This window comes from Schistocerca americana, chromosome 2 (assembly GCF_021461395.2).
Source record: "Schistocerca americana isolate TAMUIC-IGC-003095 chromosome 2, iqSchAmer2.1, whole genome shotgun sequence".
NCBI classification, from domain to species: domain Eukaryota; kingdom Metazoa; phylum Arthropoda; class Insecta; order Orthoptera; family Acrididae; genus Schistocerca; species Schistocerca americana.
In genome coordinates this window covers 53,593,255-53,610,935 of record NC_060120.1, presented here as the reverse complement: position 1 = coordinate 53,610,935, position 17,681 = coordinate 53,593,255, and the positions used below count along the sequence as shown (strand labels likewise).

The 17,681-nt window shown below is 38.2% G+C and overlaps 1 protein-coding gene across 3 annotated transcripts in view; it reads right to left on the bottom strand.

The window, feature by feature from the left end:
- The window catches only part of LOC124594228 (coiled-coil domain-containing protein 39), a 481,265-nt gene that overhangs the window by 359,744 nt on the left and 103,840 nt on the right, over positions 1 to 17,681 (bottom strand). The window lies entirely within an intron of this gene.

The window sequence follows — 17,681 nt, the reverse complement described above, 5'->3', positions numbered from 1 at the left end:
TACGTCATTGAATTACTTCAATGCATTGCTCACAACAAACCACTCCTCAATGACAATTAAAAAGAAATTTACAGCGTTATCGTGGACCAGATCGACAACAACACGCAAAATTATTTACTTGGATGCACCAGGAAAATGTTTCTAATAAATCTATTGCTGGCAGAAATATGTGCTAAACAACACATCGCACTTGCAGCCACACTTTTAGAAGGAGAACAAACTGTCCATTCTGCCCTACAACTACCGTTGAATATAGCCGAAGACCAATTCCTGGGATGTAAAATCTCAAGAGCATCCAGATGGGGTGAATTTCTAAAGGAAGCTAAAATTGTCTTCTGGAACGAATGCACAATTTTGCATTAAAAAGCCACTCAAAGCCATGGATAGATCATTACAAGACTTGTGAGGAAACTCCGAATGAATGGGGTAGCTCTACTCATACTCTCAGGAGATTTTTGACAAACACTTCCAGTTATCTCCAAGTCAACACCAAAAGATGAGATCAATGCCTGCTAACAAAAATAACATCTCGGCCACACATATAAATACTGCAACTAACAAAACATATGGGAGCTGAACTGCCAAAAGACAAAACAATAGCACATTTTGCTAAACAACTTTTACATACAGGTGAAGGCACATGTCCTACTGACCAGACAATGGTCTCATTAAACTCAACAGTGATTTCTGCAACACAGCCACTGAGGAAACTGAACTCATCAACCAAATTTATCCAAACATTGTTCACAATTATACCGATCTGGAATGGCTATTTGAAAAAGCAAATTTGGCAACCAAAAACAATATTGCCAACAATACCAACTTTAATATTCAAAAGAAAATTCCCGATGAAGAGAGAATATACGAATCGATTGACATGATGGTAAATGTTGAAGAAAGGGTAACTTCCCTACAGAATTTCTAAACTCTTGCAAGTACTAGGAATGCCATCATTGCCTTCGACTTAAAATTGGTTCTCTCAACTCACCAAAACTATGTAATGTAACAAGGATAATCATCAAACAGCTAACGAATAACATCATCAATGTCGAACTTATGACTGGGAAGTACAAAGGACACACACTATTTATCACCAGAATACCACTGATCTCTACTGAACTTCCATTCCAATTTAAAAGACTGCAATTTCCAATCAAATTGGCCTACAGTTTTACAGTTAACAAAGCACGAGGACAAACTTTAAAATACAGCGGCATCAACCTCAAAGACTCCTGCTTCTCTCACAGTCAACCACACGTAGCTTGTTCTTGAGTGAGAAATCAAAAAATTTTTTAAATATATACCCCAGATAACAAAATGAAAACTTGTTTATAAACAAATATTGTAAATAGTTAGAATATGTTTTAGTAAATTTTTTTTACCTCTTGAACTTTAAAGTTTATCCTTTTATTCCAACTACCATACAATCTCACTCTCATATCAACTCCCTGAGCAAAGCCAGGTACCCAGAAAGTGTACAATACATACAACAACCAAGGAGGAAAAAATGAGTGGAGGAGAGCTCAGATTAAGGAGGAACAAATGAGTGGAGAAGAGCTCAGATTAAAAAGATTATAATGTAGGAGTGAATTTTCCCTCTACTGTATATCAAAGAAGCACTGAAGGATATACTGAAGGAAATGTTCAGAAGTGGGATTAAAACTCAGGGTAAGAGGATATCAATGATTAGGTATGCTGACGACACTGCTGTCCTCTGCAAAAATTAGGAAGAACTAAAGAACCTGTTGAATTGTTGAATGTAATGAAAAGTCTACAGAGCACAGGGCACATATAAAGAGAATACTAAAGAAAGATGCTAGCAGTGAGGAGCAGCACAAATTACATTAGCTATACACTTAACATCAAAACTAGATTCCACAAGAGTAAACGAGGTGAAGAAATTCTGCTGCAGTGTATGTGCGGATGGATATGTGTGTGTGTGCGCGAGTGTATACCTGTCCTTTTTTCCCCCAAGGTAAGTCTTTCCGCTCCCGGGATTGGAATGACTCCTTACCCTCTCCTTTAAAACCCACATCCTTTCATCTTTCCCTCGCCTTCCCTCTTTCCTGACGAAGCAACCGTTGGTTGCGAAAGCTAGAATTTCGTGTGTATGTTTGTGTTTGTTTGTGTGTCTGTCGACCTGCCAGCACTTTCGTTCGGTAAGTCACATCATCTTTGTTTTTAGATAAATTATTTAATTGGATAGATATCAAATCTACTGAGCAAGCAGTGGCAGAAAACACACACACACACACACACACACACACACACATAAAAAGCTGTTGCGATTGGCAAACTTTCAGAGCCAGTGGCTCCTTCTTCAGGCAGAACGGTTGAACACGATGGAAGAAGGGCAAAGGAAAAGGACTGGACAGGTCTAGGAAAAGGGGTAGATTTTGGAAAAGTCACCCAGAACTGTGAGTCAGAGGAGACTTACCACATAGGAAGAGAAGGAAAGACTGATTGTTGGGGACTGCATCAGATGAGATTCGAAAACCTTAGAGCTTAAAGTTGGAAGACAGGGTAGTATGTAAGGGAGAGATTACTACCCGCAGTTCTGGGTGACCCTCCCAAAATCTATTCCTTTTCCTAGACCTCTCCAATCCTTTTCCTTCACCCTTCTTCCTTTGCCTTCAACCCCTCTGCCTGAAGAAGAAGCCACTGGCTTCGAAAGCTTGCCAATCACAACAGTTTTGTGGTGTGTGTGTGTGTGTGTGTGTGTGTGTGTGTGTGTGTGTGTGTGTGTGTGTGTGTGTGTTTTCTGCTGCCACTTGGTGAGTATATTTTCTATCCAATTAAATAATTATTTAAATCATGAATGACATGGTTGCAGGCTTTCAAAAGCATTGATTATGATTAATGAAGTTAAGTAAGTGGGAGTGGCTAAAGGACACATGTACATCAGCAGAAGCATGCATAACTAGGGGAAAGACAGATGCACCTACAGGAAAATTAAGAGACTTTCCACGAAAATAGAAGCGATGGTAGGAATAGCAATAGTGCAGATGGTAAGCTAGTATTACAGGGAAAGCTGAAAAGTGGAAAGATGATGATATTATAGAAAGAGATGAAGCAGAGCGTAATGATGAGATGGGAGATATGATACTTTGAGAAGAATCTGATAGAGCACTGAATGGCATAAACAGAAACAAGGCCACTGGAGTACACAACATTCCCTTAGCATTATTGGGAACTTTGGGAGAGCCACAACAATATTATTCCACCTGGTGCACAATTTATATGAGATAAATGAAATATCATCAGACTTCAAGAAGAAGTAATAATTCCAATTCCAAAGAAGGCAGGTGCTAATAGATGGTAATACTACTGAACAATCAGTTTAATAAGACATTGTAAAATACTTACATTACTTATTTACAGAAGAATGTAAAACTGGTAAAAGCTGACCTCGGGGACAGATCAGTATGGATTCCAGAGAAATGCAAAAACAAGTGAGACATTAGTACCTTATGACTTGTCTGGGAAGACAGGCTGAAGAAAGGGGAAAACCTATGTGTATAGCAGCTGTAGATTTACATTAAGCTTTTGGCAATGGCGATTGGAGAGCATTCTTTGAAATTTTAAAGATATCAGGGATAAAATACAGGGCCCGAAAGGTTATGTACAGCTTTTACAGAAACCAAACTGCTGATATGAGGGTCAAGGGACCTGAAAGGAAAGCCATAGTTGATAAGGAAGCAAGACAGTGCTGTTGCCTGTCCTCAGTGTTATTCCACTCTGTACACTGAGCAGGCTGTGAAAGAAACCAAGAAGAAATTTGGAAAGGGAATTAAAGTTCAGGGAGAAGAAATAAGACCTTTGCAGTTTGCTGATGCCATTGCAGTTCTGTCAGAGATGGCTAGGGACTTGAAAGAGCAGCTGAATGGAATGGACAGTGCCTCGAAAAGAGATTGTAATATGAACAATAATAAACGTAAAACAAGAGTAATTGAATGCAGTTAAATTAAATCAGACAATGCTAAGGGAATTAGATTAGAATATGAGACACTAAGAGTAGTAGATGACTTTTGTTATTTGAACAGAAAAATAACAAATGAGGGTCAAAATCATGAAGATATAAAATGCAAAGATGAAGAGGTTTGTACACAATACACTAGCGAGGAGAGCTGCATCAAACCACTCTTGAACCTGGAGACCACAATGACAACAGCAACTTGGATTCAGGAAGTGTAAATGTACTGAGAACACAATTAATGAGGTCAGAAAATATGCTACAGAATAAAATTAGGTAATGTGATGACAGATAATTCTGGGGGCATTTGATAATTTATAGTAACCTATAATCTTTGGAAGATCAAAGAAAAAGGGATGTCCAAGAATGTTATACTATTGTCTAATGGACAGAGTTGAGACAGATATATGGTGCTGTCAAGTCCTATATCAACAATTACCAATTGTATTATGGAAGGATGTCCTCAGGGATACGTTTGCAGTGCTGAGTTCTGGGATGTTAACTTAGAAACACTTCTGGATAGGTCACAATACAGTCAGTAATTGTTAGTGGTAGTGTACACTTATGAATTGCTACTATTAGCACGTGACAATAGTCAAGATTTTCAAGAAAATAATTGTAGCAAACTTCTTGAAATTTTGCATGAATGGTGCTCACAAGTTAGACTTAACGTAAATGAACACTCAACATCCCTGGTTCACACAGAATATGCAGGAAGGAAAGGTAGTTGTATAACAAATAAAATTATTAATATGGGAATATTGAGTTTTTGTTTGCCCCTGAATGCAATTAGACTGTACCAGAAGTCTACCTTAACCACAATTGCAGGCTATGGTGCCAACGCAGGAGGACACAGGTTATGGCTGGTTAAACCTGCTACTGTGGTGAGAAAAGTATAGTGAAGAATTTTGCTCAGCTGCTGCGTAGCCTTCAGCATCACATCTAAGACACCTTACCTATAGTAATGGGCATGTGCTTTTTGGGTGTAAAAATAACAAAAATGACTGTCATTTATTAGGTAAAGAGAAAAAATATTGAATAAATATATGAAATTCTTGGGGAACCAGGAATATATCCATAAGTAACAAATAATTCAATATTTACAGAGGAGCAACAAAGATGCAATACCCAAATGAGAATTTTTCAGTTTCTTCCTGAGGCAAAAGAAAGGCTTCAGCTAGCACATTTTGAGCCAAGTCGGGGATTGACAAATGAGAGGCATATAAAAACAGTCATAGAGGGGCGTATGAAAGGGAAGAGGAGGTGGAGGAGGAGGAATAGATTTCACATCCTGGATGATGTGACTGACAGCAGCACTTACAGGGCAGTTACTAGCTGTGACTGGTGAATTCAGCACAACATGTAATGTCCATTGGGAACTTCCCCTAGTTGAATATTGAATATTTATCAAGAACTGCTAAGCAGACATTAAGAGATAAAGCTGTTTATAACATAATTAAAGAGGACTTTGATATTCTAAATCTTCTAACCATTGATGTCTAAGAAAAAAGTAAGGTGTAAACATGGTCAACTGACACCACAGTAGAGACAATTAGCCTAGTGAACAAGAACCACACCCAATAACTCTATGGTCACTTGGCGCAGTAATCGGACAGTGAAGGAAGGTGGGTACAAGCATACCTAAGAAAAACGGGAAGAACCAGTTAAAGATAAGTGATGCATACTGATTCATTACCATGTGGTCTGGAAGCAGCAAGATATTGCTGGGCCCTGACAGCAGAGCCTTCCAATAATATCATTTTGTGTGTGTGTGTGTGTGTGTGTGTGTGTGTGTGTGTGTGTGTGTGTGTGTGTGCACGCATCTCAGACTAAAGGTAGATATACTAATTAACTGTGCTGTGAGGGTCAGCAACCCCAATTTTCTTACAAGTAAACATAGTAGAGGTATTAGTATTTGTAACAGTAGGCCTAGTTATGTGCTGTAGAAAAATCAGAGGGGTGCTAGTAGTAACAGGGCCTTCTTATATTTGCAATAATTTTATTGTTGTTTCGGTAATCAGAGCTCGTTAAAGTCCAAACAATATGAGTGGTTACTTTGAGGAACCAGGCTGTGAGGGGCACCAGAAATGCCAAGTGCAAAATATCTATACAGCATGTCAAAATTAGTAGTGAAAATGACACACATTCTGATCAACTGGAATTGCAAATGACCCCTATGTGAGATAACTGTGAATGTGTTGTTACAAATTGCCATTGACTTCAGCATCAAACATTGTACTAGTTGGAATTTGAGTCCAGTTAACTAGAGACTTAATAGAATAGTTTACATTTAAAATACATTTGTACTGGCAAGGACAATATTTTATACTTAATTCAATGGTATGTCACAAATGACTTGTTTCCAGAGCTATGTTTACTGGAATGTTTATGCTTTTGTAATCACAGACTTTCACACATGTGAGTTTTCACTATCAAGTTTGATCCATCCTGTATATATAACAATAATGGAAATTTCTGAATGGAGCAATATGTAAAATAAGACAAAGGCAACCACTCACCTACAGCAGACTGATGCGAGGAGCACAGAGACGCTAACAGGGAACAAAATACACATCATTGTTCACGCACTTTCTCTTTTCCTAGGAAAAGTACACACATTCTCACACAGAACCACACAGACACTCAAACATGCTCTCCTGCAGCCATAGAAATGTTTGTACTTTTTCTAGGAAAAGGACAAGAGCTTGAAAGCTGGTGTGGATGCTGCTTTCTGTTATGTCTCTATGATTCACACATTGTTCCCCTATAGGTGAGAGGTTTCCATTCCCTTATTTTACTCAATAATAAAACTAGTAATAGATCAATATATAACAAATCTTGTGTGGATCAGAAATAGGGACAAATATTTTTATCTCACATCATTTCAGTGTTGGGCATGATGGTTTACATTAACGATGTCATCAGTAGCGAACTCCACTGCACTATTTCTCTTTTGTATCACCATTAAGTGGTGTAACCCTTTGCAGCTACATACATACAATATTTAGGTCAAGGGGAATATTCGATACTAGTCCTCAGCCTTGACCAATGATGTAATGCTAATGGCTGGTGTGACATCACGCTTTTGGTGTGTATATTCACAGTTTTGTTGTTAGCTGGCGAAGTCAATGAATGTGAAAGTAAATAGACATGATTGTAGTGACAGACAGTCCTGTAGCTTAGCCCGAGTTCGAGGTAAGCTTGGTAGATTACAGTTTGGTTGTGGGTTGGCAGATCCAATGATTGTGAAAATAAAAAAAAAATTAAAAAAAACTGGTTGTGGTGAAAAGACTGATCTGTAGCTTTGCTCGATCCTAGGTTATCAGAATCTAGAATTTTTACTGACCACTGATCATTTTACAATGAACTAAGTTTTGTGATTGGAATATAATGGAGGACATAGTAATGTCAATAAATTATAGCATGCATATTAAGCACAGCAATAATAAAATGCACCACAGGAAAATTTCTAAGAGCTAGTGCCAATAAGCTGTACTATAATATTATATTGTGTAAACCCTGTGCATAATAACTGGAGAGAGTATGTAGGACATAATTATACAAGACATAACCACAGCACATAATAATAATACAATACACTATAGGAAAATTTGTTAAATAGCAATATTCTCCTCTGGCATGTCAAAGAATTCTTTAATATGATAAAATGGATTATCTGGTAGCCAGATGTGCCACTTAATTTTAAAAATGTTTAGATCCCTATAACAAATATAGATTGACAATTTGTTGAAAATTCTGAGAGGTTCACTATGTGGGAATTTTCACTTCTTGCTAACCTATGCCTATCTAAATTAGCCTTAGGGCTGGTGTTGTGTTCATGAATTTCTTCCCTAGTAGAATATTCTGAAATATTATTCTTAACATAGAGCACAGATACATTATGCATATATTTATAATTTTGACCATTCTTAGCCCGAAAAAAAAGAAAGAAAGAAAATGGCAGTGTCATTGGCCAAAAGTTGAATGTGTAACGTTCCTCCTGTTGTGCCCGTCTGCAACTCAACTTGTCATCTTTATGGTGAGTAACAGTCTATCCTTTCAGTTGTTCATACTACAACCTGGACTCTCCAATATGTCATATGGCCTGCAAGATTTATGACTGGAATAATCCAAAGTATGTCACCCTAAGGTAATCAAAGTTCCTTACATCTCTAAGTTTCAAAATGACAAATGACACTCAAGATATTTTTTCACATATGTGATTGATATGTTCATCTCTGCAGAGTTTGGTGTCAATATACATATCTAAAAGTTTTAGTGACTTGTTTCTACTTCATTTGACACTGCCCTTAGGCATTCTTGGGTTTTATCAGTATTACACATAAGTTTATTAGCTTCAAACCAGTCCAAGGGTGTATCAAGAATTTATTTTGTTATCCTACTCAGATCTGAAATTCTGTGATGTGTGGTAAGTAGTATTGTATCATCAGCAAAACATATGACAGAATGAGATATGTTATTAGTCAAATCATTGACCGCTGTAATGAAGAAGGGCTCAAGAACATCAAATTTCCATTAAGGAGGAATTCACATTTTTTACCAATACAAATTGTTTTCTGCTGGTTAAATGAGAACTCATCACAGTGTATATGTTCCCACGCACCCCATAAAACTCCAGTTTCTTCAGTAGAATTTCAACAAGAATGTAATCAAATGTTTCACTACAGATCACACAATAACAGATACCATGTTTATGTCTTTAAGAGCTGTTAAAGTTTGATCCATAATTTCCAAAAAAGCCACTGTTGTGTTCGTCCTCCTGCAGAAATCAAACTGACTGTTACATAGAAGAGTGTGTTTTTTAAAGTAGCTGTTAATTTGTGTTTGTAGCAGGGCCATCAATATCTTTGAAAATAATGGTACAACTGAGACTCCTCTGTAGCTCTGAGGAAGTTGGTGAAGAGTTCTCGGGCTTCCAGCCGGGTGGCGGTGTCTTCAAACAGCGACGTTTCGACGAGTGACATACTCATCATCTTCTGGCGAAGTGCCGAGACTTTGCGGATGCCGGTCCCTTTATACCTGCGGTGTGCCCCCCGCCACCTGGCCGCGGGAGGCTGGGTCCAGAGGAGCCGGCGGGCGAGGTGGAGGGGGAAGCGGGTGCGCCGTTCGTGTCTCCGTCAGAGCATTCTGATTGCGTCTCGTGAGCTGGACGGTTCTTGTTGCGTTCCTGGCGTATTGCGGCTAATGCTGGATTCCAGGCCGCGCTCAGTTGATAGCCTTCGTCCCTGTTCACAAGGTTCTCGTGGACCCGTATTTCTATTGATTCTTTAATGACGCTATCCCAATAGCTCCCGGCTCGGCATAGCACCCTCCACCTCGCCCGCCGGCTCCTCTGGACCCAGCCTCCCGCGGCCAGGTGGCGGGGGGCACACCGCAGGTATAAAGGGACCGGCATCCGCAAAGTCTCGGCACTTCGCCAGAAGATGATGAGTATGTCACTCGTCGAAACGTCGCTGTTTGAAGACACCGCCACCCGGCTGGAAGCCCGAGAACTCTTCACCAGCTGTATACGCCGGGAAAGCATACATTCACATTCTGAGGAAGTTGTTTATTCCTTTTTTGAAAACGTGGATAACTTTGACATGTTGAGTGAATCTGCAGAAGCTCCAAATTCTACACATTTATGATAAATTAAAGCTAATGGTATAGAGACTGAATGTCTGCCTTTTTAACAACAAATCTGACAACCAATAGCCGTCCATGCTCTTAGAATTTGAAAATAGCTTTTGTAATATCAGTAGATGTGATAGTAATCTGTTGAAATACTTGGTCACCTGGCAATGAGGCTCAAATCAGGTCTATTCCAGATTAGCTTTTTGCTTTAATACTGTTTCCTATTTCTTAAACCACATTTAGAAAGCAATGATTTAATGTCTCAGGATTGAGCACAGTTATTCATGTGCATTTTGTTCTGTCACCTTGTTTTATTATTTGCCATGCTGTCTTGCAAGTATTGCGAGTCCTTTCTATAGAGTTTTCCATTGCTAGTTTTTTGCCAGCTTTGTAGAACTTTTTGCATTTAAGATATGACCTATAAATATTTTTTCTCTGCTGTGTCCTTGGGGTATAGTCAAGCTTATGTGTCTGGTACGGTATGAGAATGTTGTCTGATTTCATCAGAGAACGAGTTCAGCCATTTATTTTTCAGTGCACTTGAAGGTCTAATTTTTTGTTACTGGTGAATAAAAATACCACAAACCTGTTTTTTTTTTTTTTTTTTTTTTTTTTTTTTTTTTTTTTTTTTTTTTTTAAGTTATCAAAAGCCATTTCAGCTCCACATTACCCCGATTGACAGTTACATACAAAGTCCTAATTTGCACTATCTAGTCTATCGATAAACACTCTAATGTCTATTCCTTTTGCCCTCTTACCAGCATCACTTTAGGTTCTTCAGTTTTAATTTGTTGCCTCATATATAGTGTAAGGAGTAAAGGCTCATGATCTGCCAGGCCTCAACCAGCAAGACTCTCTGTAAAATTTTCCCTTTTGAAATTCACAATAATATTAACTGTGCAGGCATTCTTACATGTAGCACAGTTACTTCTACAATATAGATCCACTGAGCTTAGCATATTCAGAAATGTCTTTATGACTTGCTCCTCTGTGTGCGCCTATTTTTAAGCTAAAATCACTACTGATAGCAATTTTTTACTTATTCTTCAAGATTTCTTTAACTATTATCTCACATTTGTCAATAAACTAATTTACATCTCCATATGGACACCTATCCAGTAAACTACAACTATATTTCCATTCCCTTGTTTCACACAAATACACTCACTATCCAATTCTGAGCAACATGTAGATAAATCAGTTCTGGAAAATGTTACTCTTTCTTTAAAAAAAAATTTAAAAAAAACCAACCCTATCATTCTTTGACTGTTTTCTGCACAACATGTCTGCAACAACATACCCTTGAGGAAAAAATATATTTGTTTGATCTTGGGTTAACCAGTACATGTACATGTGCAATATTGTGAGTTGGTGAAGCCAATGAATGTGAAACTAACCCAGCTGAAACTAAAATAACCTGGTTGTGGTGGCAGATTGGTCTGTAGCTTAGACAATTTGAAAAAAATTGCCACTGATACCACGTTTCAGCATGCTGTTATGGTGTTTGTCGCATGTTTCCTCTGTCACTGATCAAAGAGAAAGCCGACGACTTGTATTGAATATGATCTTCATCCAAAAATTTGATCTTGTTTATCAATTGTAGACTGCTTTCACAGCAAAGTTCTTAAAATTGAATTTATTGGTAAGTTTTCCTTAAATGTAACAAACAACTTACATATAATAGATGGAAACATTCCACGTGGGAAAAATATATTTAAAAACACGTCAAGGGCCTCGCTGCTATGGAGCATTTCCTTTCACGCCGATCACCTGCCACCCTACCTAAAACCTCTTTCCTCATCACCTTAGCCAGCTTCATCCTGACCCACAACTTCTTCACTTTTGAAGGCCAGACATACCAACAATTAAAGGGAACAGCCATGGGTACCAGGATGGCCCCCTCGTACGCCAACCTATTCATGGGTCGCTTAGAGGAAGCATTCTTGGTTACCCAGGCCTGCCAACCCAAAGTTTGGTACAGATTTATTGATGACATCTTCATGATCTGGACTCACAGTGAAGAAGAACTCCAGAATTTCCTCTCCAACCTCAACTCCTTTGGTTCCATCAGATTCACCTGGTCCTACTCCAAATCCCATGCCACTTTCCTTGACGTTGACCTCCACCTGTCCAATGGTCAGCTTCACACGTCCGTCCACATCAAACCCACCAACAAGCAACAGTACCTCCATTATGACAGCTGCCACCCATTCCACATCAAACGGTCCCTTCCCTACAGCCTAGGTCTTCGTGGCAAACGAATCTGCTCCAGTCCGGAATCCCTGAAGCATTACACCAACAACTTAACAACAGCTTTCGCATCCCGCAACTACCCTTCCAACCTGCTACAGAAGCAAATAACCAGAGCCACTTCCTCATCCCCTCAAACCCAGAATCCCCCACAGAAGAACCACAAAAGTGCCCCACTTGTGACAGGATACTTTCCGGGCCTGGACCAGACTCTGAATGTGGCTCTCCAGCAGGGATACGACTTCCTCAAATCCTAACCTGAAATGAGATCCATCCTTCATGAAATCCTCCCCACTCCACCAAGAGTGTCTTTCCGCCGTCCACCTAACCTTCGTAACCTCTTAGTTCATCCCTATGAAATCCCCAAACCACCTTCCCTACCCTCTGGCTCCTACCCTTGTAACCGGCCCCGGTGTAAAACCTGTCCCATGCACCCTCCCACCACCACCTACTCCAGTCCTGTAACCCGGAAGGTGTACACAATCAAAGGCAGAGCCACGTGTGAAAGCACCCACGTGATCTACCAACTGACCTGCCTACACTGTGATGCATTCTATGTGGGAATGACCAGCAACAAACTGTCCATTCGCATGAATGGACACAGGCAGACAGTGTTTGTTGGTAATGAGGATCACCCTGTGGCTAAACATGCCTTGGTGCACGGCCAGCACATCTTGGCACAGTGTTACACCGTCCGGGTTATCTGGATACTTCCCACCAACACCAACCTATCCAAACTCCGGAGATGGGAACTTGCTCTTCAATATATCCTCTCCTCTCGTTACCCACCAGGCCTCAATCTCCGCTAATTTCAAGTTGCCGCCACTCACACCTCACCTGTCATTCAACATCATCTTTGCCTCTGCACCTCCGCCTCGACTGACATCTCTGCCCAAACTCTTTGTCTTTAAATATATCTGCTTGTGTCTGTATATGTGTGGATGGATATGTGTGTGTGTGTGTGTGAAATATGCTATTGTTATACCTTTGCATAAAAAGGGGGATAGATCTGATGTCAACAATTACCGTCCAATCTCCCTTCTAACAGCTTTATCCAAAATTTTTGAGAAAGTAATGTATTCAAGAGTAGCTTCACATATCTGTAAAAATGAAGTACTAACAAAATGTCAGTTTGGTTTCCAGAAAGGTTTTTCAACAGAAAATGCCATATATGCTTTCACCAGTCAAATTTTGAATGATCTGAATAACCGAACACCACCCATTGGGATTTTTTGTGATCTCTCAAAGGCTTTTGATTGTGTAAATCATGAAATTCTGCTAGACAAGCTCAAGTATTGTGGCATGAGTGGGACAGTGCACAAATGGTTTAATTCGTACCTAACTGGAAGAGTGCAGAAAGTTGAAATAAGAAGTTCTCGTAACATGCAAAGATCAGCACATTCCTCAAACTGGGGAACTATCAAGAATGGGGTTCCACAAGGGTCAGTCTTGGGTCCTTTGTTGTTCTTATTATATATTAATGACTTGCCATTCTATATTCATGAAGAGGCAAAGTTAGTTCTCTTCGCTGATGATACAAGTATAGTAATCACACCTGAGAAACAAGAATTAACTGATGAAATTGTCAATACTGTCTTTCAGAAAATTACTAAGTGGTTCCTTGTAAACGGACTCTCACTGAATTTTGATAAGACACAGTACATACAGTTCCGTACAGTGAATGGTATGACGCCATTAATAAATATAGACCTTAATCAGAAGCATATAGCTAAGGTAGAATATTCCAAATTTTTAGGTATGTCCATTGATGAGAGATTAAATTGGAAGAAACACATTGATGATCTGCTGAAACATTTGAGTTCAGCTACTTATGCAATAAGGGTCATTGCAAATTTTGGTGATAAACATCTTAGTAAATTAGCTTACTACGCCTATTTTCACTCATTGCTTTCATATGGCATCATATTTTGGGGTAATTCATCACTGAGGAATAAAGTATTTATTGCACAGAAGCGTGTAATCAGAATAATAGCTGGAGTCCACCCAAGATCATCCTGCAGACTTTTATTTAAGGATCTAGGGATATTCACAGTAGCCTCTCAGTATATATACTCTCTTATGAAATTTGTTATTAACAACCAAACCCAATTCAAAAGTAATAGCAGTGTGCATAACTACAATACTAGGAGAAAGGACGATCTTCACTATTCAAGATTAAATCTAACTTTGGCACAGAAAGGGGTGAATTATACTGGCACTAAAGTCTTTGGTCACTTACCAAATAGTATCAAAAGTCTGACAGATAACCAACAAGTATTTAAGAAGAAATTAAAAGAATTTCTGAATGACAACTCCTTCTACTCCATAGAGGAATTTTTAGATATAAATTAAGAAAAAAAAGAAAAAAAAATATTAAATAAAAATAAAAAAAATAAAATAAAAAAAATAAAAATAAAAAAATAAAGAAAAAAACACAAAAAAATAAAGTTGTTATATTAACTTAAGTATGTTGTTAAATTTACCTAATTATGTCATGTATTGGAAAATTCGACTCGTTCCACATCATTACGAAATATCGTATTCATGATCCATGGAACTACTATTAATCTAATCTAATCTAATCTGTGTGTGTGTGAGTGTATACCCATCCTTTTTTCCCCCTAAGGTAAGTCTTTCCGCTCCCGGGATTGGAATGACTTCTTACCCTCTCCCTTAAAACCCACTTCCTTTCGTCTTTCCCTCTCCTTCCCTCTTTCCTGATGAGGCAACAGTTTGTTGCGAAAGCTTGAATTTTGTGTGTATGTATGTGTCTGTGTTTCTATCGACCTGCCAGCGCTTTCGTATGGTAAGTCACATCATCTTTGTTTTTAAATAAACAACTTACATAATTAAACAGCGTGTGTTTCACATGTCAATACAAAATTATATGATATTTTTTAATATTTCCAGCCCACTTTTTGGGAATGAAAGTGAAATAATTTATAAATTACAGAATTAAAAAGTTCCATTACTAAACAAAAATTTTAATCTACAGCACATTTTACTGAAGCTAGAACAACACTAATGACCTAGTTTTCCATCACCTAGGGTAAGATTGGCCCCTTCTTTTGATATTTTTGTACAATATCTCTTGCATATATCAATTTCTATTCACAGTGATTTCTATTATTGTTCATTATTTCTATACAAACACCCATAGCGCACTGTGTGTGTTACATTTTTCATAGGTTAGTAGGAAAAAAATAACTGAAAGTGGTCAATGTTATCCTGACCCCTCAAATCTGTTTACTCATAAACATATGCACAATGGACCTGGGATTACAGTTAGTGGAGTGCAATATGTTTCTGACCCTGTAAAAAGATCTCAATGATCCCCAATGAAAACTGGATTTTTGTAAAATGTTGATTAGTTAGGTATAGGTGAAACATACATTTCTATGAATATAATTATCAATCCTTCATTTAAAACACACTAAAAAAATTTTTACTGACAAAAAACATTAAACTCATTTTACTAAAATCCTCCCTCGAATAGCCTGTAGCTCTGGTGAAGGCAGCCTGCCAATCATTTAACAGAATGGGGCAGTGAATATATCATGTTATTTTGCAACAAATGTAGTTTTCATTGGGTCAGTGGAGTGAAGCCCCATTACTTCAACTTCCTTTGTTGCAACTTTTCAAATAATACAAACATAGTGAAAAGTTTGCTTTCCCCTTCTACCTGCAACTACTTTCGCCATAACAAAGTTTTTCTGATAAAGGTCTTTACACTCTCACTTAGTGAGCAGTAAATCTTCAACAACAGGACTGTCTGACTGATCAAAATCACTTTCATCATTTTCCAGGGTCTCTGGCAATTTCATTACATCAAGATCGTCTTCTGACAAAGAATTATCACACTTCTGAACAGATTATTCTTGGCCTTTAAGAGTTCTTCATTAACTGTGGATGACTTGGAACAACTAGACTGATGATAGTTTGTATCATTAGTACCTGCAGACAATCTGTTATGACATCAAGTTGAACACACATATTTCAAGGATGACACAATACATGTAAGTCACAGATCAAGTAAACAAAGTAAGACGTGTGTACACGGTAACAGTCAAATCAGCACTGAGTCCAAGTCTAGCAGCCGCTGGCTGGCTGGCCACTTAGGTGGCGCGGCTGCTGCACGGCTGGCAGACAGCGCCGCATGTAGAGGACGCGCATAACTGCGAGGCGGCACTTTGAAAGATCGGCGAGTCACAACACAACCTGAACTTTTTATGTAGTGCAGACACAATTTCATTTGATGACCTTTTGAATGATTTTGGACCTGAGTGTTCAATGAATGAACAGGTAAAACAACTTTCCCAGGGCTCACATCAGTTTTATTTCTTTTAGTATTTGGAAGGGCTATTGGTTTCCTCTATTCACATAGAGACTTTAAATAAGGAACCAGATATTCAGCAGCTTCCTTTTTCTCTTCCTATGCTGTTCACCTGGGAGTTTAGAGACTTTAGAGAGTACAACAATTTTATCTCCACCAAGTTGTATCTCAGTCCTAGGTAATTCCATTGATGAATTAAAGTCACCCAACCCAGTTGACATAATCTGCCTCTCTGAACACCATGTGACCACTGGTATAGGAACTAGACCTAAGCACAATGAGAAACTCAGACAGGAGAGTACTGCAAATGTTAGAATAAGGAAAGGTTCTCATAAAAGTATAATTAAAAATAATGTAAGTATATCTCATCAAAATATTGGGAGTTTAAAGAATAAAGTAGATGAGCTTCTGGTTTGTTTAGAAGATTTAGAAGCTGAGAATGAAATAGATATACTATGCCTGTCTGAGCATCACATTGTTACTGATATGGATAAGGTAAATGTAAGTGGTTATAAGCTCTCTGCACATGTAATGAGAGAAAATATGGAGAAAGGAGGAGTTGCCATATATGTCAAAAGTTATCATTGTGCAAAAAGTATAGAAACAAAAAAGTTTTGTGTAGAGAAACATATAGAAGCATGTGCCTGTGAGCTTAAATTAAATAAAGGCACATTTATAATTGTAACCGTATATAGGTCCCCATCAGGAAATTTTCATCTATTTCTGAAAAATTTGGACTCCTTGTTGTGCTATCTGTCAGACAGGGGGAAGCAAATTATTATTTGTGGGGACTTCAATGTAGATTCTCTGAAAGAGGGTAATAGGAAAAATGACCTTGAAGTATTACTCGGTTCTTTCAATTTGACACCCGTTATTGATTTTCCTACTCGGGTGGTAAAGGATAGCAGCTCACTGATAGATAACTTCTTTATAGACCAAGATAAGTTTAACCAGATAAATGCTCAGCCTGTTGAGAATGGTCTTTCTGATCATGGTGCACAGCTAGTTACAATATATGACATAGCTCCATTCAGCAATACTAAACAGTCCTCCAAAGTAGTACGTTCAGTCAACGATTTAACAATTGCAAATTTCAGGGAAAGCCTACAGCAGTTAGACTGGGATGAGGTGTACCATGAACCTGATGCCAATTTAAAATATAATTTATTTCATGACATTTTTGTAAATGCATTTGAAAACTGCTTCCCCAAGAAAATAGTTAAATATACTCGTAAGAAACCTTGTAACAAACCATGGCTTACTAAGGGTATAAAAATATCTTGTAACCGGAAAAGGGAAATGTATCTGACAGCAAGAAAGAGTAGTGACCCAGAAACTATCAAAAATTATAAAAACTACTGTGTTATATTAAGAAAAGTTATTAAAAAATCCAGGAGTATGTGTATCATGTCTGAAATCAGCAACTCTGATAATAAAATTAAAACAATTTGGAATATTATTAAAAGAGAAACAGGTCAACCAAGAGCAGAG